The following is a 7,249-nucleotide window of genomic DNA, read 5'->3' on the forward strand; positions in this document are numbered from 1 at the left end:
AGGTCTATACCCTACCACCTCGGAGAATGGCCAGTATTCATCTCGCCCAGCACAGGGGCCTGTGCTCACTAGTTCTTCTGTCAACCTGACACAAGCGAAGATCATCTGGGGAGGGGGACCTCAACTGAGAAAATACCTCCTTCAGACTGGTCTGTGAGCAAGCCAGTGGGGTATTTTTCTAAATTAATACTTGATGTGGAAGGGCCCAGTGTATTGTGGGAAGTGCCACCCCTGGGTGGGTGGTCCTGGGCTGTACAACAAATTGAACTGAGAAAGAAGTGGGAAACAAGCTAATAATCAGAATTCCTCCATGGTCTCTGCCTCAGTTCCCACCTCCTTGTTTCTGCTCCGGTTCTAGCTCTGGCCTCTCTCCATGATGGAGTGTGTCTTGGGAGCTTTAAGGTGGAATAAAACCCCTCCTGCCAACTCAACTTTGGATCACGGTGCTTTATCACAGCCATAGAAACCCAAATAGAAAGGCCATTAGATGAGATGCCTACTAAATAATCCGGTATAAACGTGAGAACAGGCAAGCCTGATCCGAGGTAACCCTGTGACCAGGGAGTCTGCAGCTGCTCACACCAGTGCCTCAGCCCCGGAAGCAGACTCCGCACGTCTTGCAAAGGACCACGTAAGTTCATGTTGAAAACTTCTCCAACAATTTGAATGTATCTGCAATTAAGAGACACAGGTGAAGAATGCATTACTTTTCACACTAAATGTGTGTCTTAATTTGATTTTTTAATTGTTGTGATAAATATTATGACCAGAAACAGCTTGGGGAGGAAAGGGTTTATTTCAGCTCCTGCTCATGTTACACTTCATCACCAAGGGACACCAGGACAGGAACTCAGGCAGGAGCTGAAGCAGAGGCCGCAGAGGAACGCTGCTTCTGACTTGCCCCTCATAGCTTCCTCAGTTTGTATTCTTATGCACCCACCCAACCAAGGATGGCACCACTCACAATGGGCTGGGCCCTCCCCCTGTTCATCATTAATCAAGAAAATGTCGCACAGACTTGCCTATAGGCTGTTCTGATAGTCAAGGCGTTTCTCAGCTGAGCTTGTTCTCAGATAACTGTTATTGTATCAAATTGACAAGCAACTGGTTAGCACCGTGTGGGTAGGTCCCAAGAGCTTCATGCTAATAGGTTCTTGATGAGAACCAAGCAAATCAATAACGCCAGCTGATCTAGGAAGTGACCCTTGAAATCTTTTCTTAATTTAATTTTTTTGAGAATTTTATACACTTGTATTTACACTGTGTTCAATCCTCCCTCTCCTGTTCCAACTCCAATGTCTCCCACATTCTTCTGTATATTATCTCTGTATATTACATCTTCTGTATATTATCTTCTCTCTCTCTCTCTCTCTCTCTCTCTCTCTCTCTCTCTCTCTCACACACACACACACACACACACACACACACACACACACAATGGAGTCTATTTAATGGTGACCATGTGTGCATGTACTATTTTTGATCATATTAGAAAGGAGACTCCTACAATGCTTCAAACATTCATCAGCATTACCTGTCCCAGAACTCCTAAGAAGGTGGCTATTCTCTCCCAGAGAAATGGGGAAACAAGATATGTATTCACACAAATATGATACAGGATTGTGTTTGAACTACAGCTTGAAAGATGCAAAGCTGAACGTTTCTAGTAGCAAACATGTAAGCTCAAAGGGAGATAATCAAGACCCAAACCAGGATGGGAAGAGTGCTGTTTGCTCACTTAGCTGGACTGTGATGTGCATGAAAGCCAAAGAAACCAGGTCTTAAGTTTTAGATGGATTTCTTCCATTAAGCTTTATTTGTATTTATTTATTTTAACTTTGAATTACTGCATGTGTGCATGTGCAAGTACATGCACACCATAGCTCAAGTGTGGTGTGGAGAGTCTGTGTGGGCCAGTTCTTTCCTTCCAACAAGTGGGGTCTTGGGACTGAAGTCAGCTGATGGCAGTACCTTTCCCTGATAGCCTCCCGGCCCTAGGATGAGACTTCTAAACGTAACCAGTGTAAAATCAACAGTGTTCCTGAGTGAAGCTGTAGCATGATGCTCTATGTAGTAAGAAGCAAGAGATGGCAGCGAGCATTTGAATGGAAATAGACTGAGTTCATGCTCACTGTCACTGAGCCCTTTCAGGGGACAGGGCTAAGGATAAGTACAAAACTATGCTGTGTGTGCCACTTCAGCCTTTCTTCAAATGGTAAGGGAGTGTTAAACCTCCACTTTAACATCAAGGGCAGTTCAAGCATGCTGCTGCTTGGAGGGGTTCTTGCCTCAGCACACAAGGTAACAGGAGTAGGGCAGCAATCAGAATGCACTTCAGTCTGGTCTCCTATCCGTCTCATCTGCAAGTGACATGATGGTTCTAAGTCACACAGTCACAACACCTGCTTGGGACGGGAGTGGAGAGAAGAGATTCTTTGAGGAAACATTTCCCTCCTAGAACGGAACACAGACACATTGGCGTTTTCTATTGTTAATTCAGTTGTAGAAATTATACCTGGGGAAAATCTCCTGGGATTTTTCTTTTAAATCCAGACATATGCAGGAAACAATATTGTGAGTAATTTGTCTTGTCCCTTTCTGATACTAGGGCAAAACGATCAGGGCACACAAAGCTCTCTGGGTCCGTAGCCACCCAGAGGCTGCCGTTCCTGTTTGTTTCAATTCCCAAGCTGTGTTTTAACAGTCTTGAACCTAACCGTGTCATGAATCTAATCTCCAAGAGTGCTTTCCAAAAGCAGTGATCATATTTAACCTTACCCAACACCTCATCTGCAAATTATTGTTTATGCAGGCCATGTGTATGTGTGTTGCTACCCTGAAAAACTCTGGGATTCTGCACCCTGGTGAGCTTGTTCTTGCTGGCTTCCTTGTCTTGGGAAGGGCTGCTGTGCCTATGACTCAGGGTATTTATTTCATGGGGTAAATGAGAAACACACATTTTACCATTATCCATGTGAAACAACCCAAGACTCCAGACCACACTGCAGCCCCTATGGTGATATAGAGAACTCTCTCTACATGTATATGTATTGTGTATGTATATACAACATACATGAATACATTGTATAAAATCTGCATCTACAACTATACCTCTATGTATATCATTCATGTGTGTATCTATATCATACACACTTATATGTTTGCTATTTTTACTTTTTCCATTTAATATATATATGTATATATATGTGTACATGTGTATATATGTATATATGTATGTATTATGTATATATGTGTATATGTGTATATGTGTATATGTGTATATGTATATATGTATATATGTGTATATGTGTATATATGTATATATGTGTTTGCTATTTTTATTTTTTCCATTTTTCTCTCTCTGTGTGTGGTGTGCATGTGTATGTATATGCGTGTTTGCACGAATGTAAGAGTACTTATATCTGGGTTGCCCTGCATCATCACTTCAACAAACTTTATCCTTTCCAACTGTTAGCCAAATGAAGTCATAAAGTTCTTCTTTTCTTAAATTGCTCCTGCCAAATACCTGGTTGCTGCAACAACAGTAACTGCTATACTTGCCTACCTATCCATGCGATATAAATCAGGCACAGCAAAAAGTTAATGATCATAGCTTAATAAAATAGAGTAATTTAAATAATTTAGTGTAATAGACGTTATTTGAAATGTATGAGGATTTCTGGAATCTTCCATTTCATACTTTTGGGCTGAGGTGTCTCATAGAGCTCTGCTCCAGAGCTTGACCTGGTAGGACTGGTTTTCTTTAGTCTTCAGTTTTCCTTTGCCGAGCTGTACGTCACAGATAGACTGTGTGTCCTTAGCAGAAGGGCAACACTTTGTCTCTGTGACCTTCATTTCTGATGCTTAGTTTATTCATCCAATGAACAGGGATGTGGAGCCTCCTTTGCAGGAAACCATGCACCATGAGCAGGTGCCTAGGCAGGGGCAGTCTTCCTATGCCATGTGGTCTAGAAAGACTCCCTGTAAAGGGTTATGGGTCCTGAGTTTTGAAGAATACATAGGCATCAGGAACGTTGGAAAGTGACATCAAATGACACTGTGATAGGGAAGTGGGCATGGATCCTTTCTTGGAAGGTAGATGCCCACCATGACTCTTCCTGCTCTCAACTTCCTCCCTAGGCTCTAGGACTTCTGCCAGTGACTGCCATGACTACTCTCTTTTCTCTTCCTCACAGTAGCCAGGAGACATTGGGGAAGAGCCTGGAAACTCACTCCTGCTGAGCAGGAGGTGAACTATCACAGAGAGTATCATCTGAACTCCTTCTAGAGTTCTGAGGCCATTAGGTTTTCCATGAGAACCTGATGTCTGTTTCACTCTTGTTTTTGTTTTGTTTTGCTTTGTTCTTTTCCCATCACTACTTCCCACCCCCCACCCGCAATAAAGCCTATCCTCCGGTATCTGAAATATCAGAGTGGAAAGTGAACTGGTGTGCACAGGTTTAGGCTTCCTATGACTTCCTCACACACTATCCTGTGTGCAATCCCAATCCCAGGGATGCAGAGGCCTTTGCTGGAGAGCAGGGACAAGAGTTCTTTCACTCTGTTTAGCACACAGGAGCAGTGGATCAAGAGACTGACGGGACTGCGGGTTGCTTTCAAACTCAGAAGATACCATGATAGTTGAAGTTGGTGTCTCACTGTACTGAATATCTCAGATCAGATGGAATCTTTACTGGACTCTTGACTGGGAAATGAGAGCTACAGAGGAAGTTGCTCACAGAGAGGCCCTTCACTCCCGCTTCCCAGATATTGTTGGGCTGCTTGGTAGCTCCTTGACAAGCTACAGACAGTCTGTTGCTTGTTTCAATGTGTTTGCTCAACCAGTTTTGTATCTTGTGATGCACAGATCCTTTCCAAAGGCATTTGCTTGGATCACTTGTGAAACTGCTGCCACTTTGCCTCTGATATCCCTGAGATGTTCTTTGTAGCATGGCTGGGTAGCAATGCTGTGCAGCAGGCCCTATCTTCATTCGCACAGGCATGTTCTAATCACCCTCAAACACATGTTCCTCACCATTTTACACGGGTAAATAACAACACATGAGGCATAACGTGTGTGTGGCAGAAATGGTGTCAGTCTACCATCCAAATCTCACTTCATAAGCTTTGATCCTAAAGAAATCCATCTCTTCTTTAGAAGTAGAAACCTCTAGATGTTGACAGCACCAGGATCTCTTGTACCTGATCTTGGGGATGCTTGTCTACACACATGAGATCACACACACTAGCCGACAATGGTCCAGTAGTGTCCAAGAGAAGGAAGCAAAGTGGTGTTATCTGCATAAAGCCCTCCAGGCAGAAGGCAGCTGGTTCCTGGCATGCAATGGCCACTTGAGCTATTACAAATGAGTCTTTTTTTTTTTTTTGGTTTTTTGAGACGGGGTTTCTCTGTGTAGCCCTGGCTGTCCTGGAACTCACTCTGTAGACCAGGCTGGCCTTGAACTCAGAAATTCGCTTGCCTCTGCTTCCCAAGTGCTGTCCGGTTTCCATGCAAGCAGGCAGCTCGCTTGGGAAATGTTACTTGAAGCATCACCTCAATATTCCTTTTCTGGCTTCCTCTGGTTTGCCAGTTGTCTATGTATGATGACGATCTCTACAGAGGCCCATAATGAGATGCCTGCCTCATTTCCAAAGGTCTTTGCTCCAGTGGGTGATAAGGTGACTCTGCCATTCAAGCGTGTCTACTTATTTGTAAAACTTACACAGACCCAGAAAGGAAGCTTGCAGTGGGTCCTTGATGAGGCAGAGGATTTGCCAGTTTGGGGAATCTGCCATGAAAAGATGTTCTGTAAAGGTCAAAGCCACACCTTGCAAGAGCGAGTGGCAGAGGGGACAGGTGGACTGTGGCATTATGTCTGAGCATGTTTGCTGGAGAATGCAGTCTAAGACAGAGTGAGCATCAAGGAGCCTGTGTGTAGTCTACACAGATGGTGCTCCCAGTAGGATTACACATCCCAGGGAACTTGTGAACCATATGGAGGGGAAGGTTCCCCGGCTGAGAGTTCCGCTCCATTATTTCGCTTTGGAAGTAGCTCATTGTGATCAGGCTTGAGTTATCAGATGTGAGCCAATGGGTATCAGAATGGTTATATTTGCCAGAGTCAGGAACCGCTCATTCTTAGCTTAATCACAAAGAACACATGAGTGTAACCGTAGTATATTCTGAGACATGCCACCAGGATCCTTCACAATATCAAGGGTACTGTCATGTGACTGCAAAGAGAATCAGTGCCCTGCATTGTTCTAGAAATCAAGATCATCCCAAGTGCACTGGGGTGTGGCTTGGCATCTGATTCTTGCAGGCTCCTGGACTGGATCTAGCTTTGTGACGGGACATTGAACTTGGTAGCAGGGGAACAGTGTCCTTGCCTTTCTAGCAATGGATTCTGTTTATCATTGTCACCATGCATGACATTTAAGAGACCCAGTCTGTGACTTTCTGCTCACCTTTCAGTGTCTTTGTAAACCATGAATACAGAGGCCAAAGCTGGGGGAGAGAAATGGGGCTTCCAACTCATATATTGGGGCTACCCAACCCTGGAGAATTTCAGCTTCAGTGTCCCCTCCTCAGGAGTGTAGGCCTAGTGCCCAGGCACCATGGTGAGCTATATCCTCTAATTGTCCGTCAAAGATCTCTGCATATAGCCTTAGGAGAGGAAACACTGAGATTTGTGAGGGCACTCCTTGGGGGTGATGTGTTCTGTTTGTGTAAACATGTGAGCAGCGAATCCAGGCCCAGAAGGACAGGAGGCAAGGCAGCAGCAGCAGCACACCAGCTGGCACAGGCTGTACAACAAACAAAAGCTGACAAAGTTGCCTGCCATGTACACGAGCGACTTCCAAAGCCTTCAGTGGTATTCAGGGGGAATATCTGCTGGCCCAGTGCCTGGCGCTTGTTCATCTCTGCTGTGTGCTGGTCCTGCAGGGGAGAACTCGAAGCTCCAAAGGTCACAAGAAAGGGCACAGTCTGACTTGATCCACAGCTCCACCCTCAAAAAGGACAGGGTGTTAGTCTGCTTGTTGTAACCCCCTGTGTTGTGCTCATGCAGATGCCCCTACACACTGTTTCTGTGGATGTGGAGTTCCCAGGACCCGTGGGAGACAAGGAAGTAGATGGGACCCCAGAGCAAGCTCCTTTATGGTCTTTAAAAAAAACTCTTGAAATGAAATGTTCTGGTTGGACCAGGAAGTAAGCCTGGAATGGACTAGCTGTCGGTCATCTCTATTT

This window comes from Grammomys surdaster, unplaced genomic scaffold (genome assembly GCF_004785775.1).
Source record: "Grammomys surdaster isolate TR1022 unplaced genomic scaffold, NIH_TR_1.0 189, whole genome shotgun sequence".
Lineage (NCBI taxonomy): Eukaryota > Metazoa > Chordata > Mammalia > Rodentia > Muridae > Grammomys > Grammomys surdaster.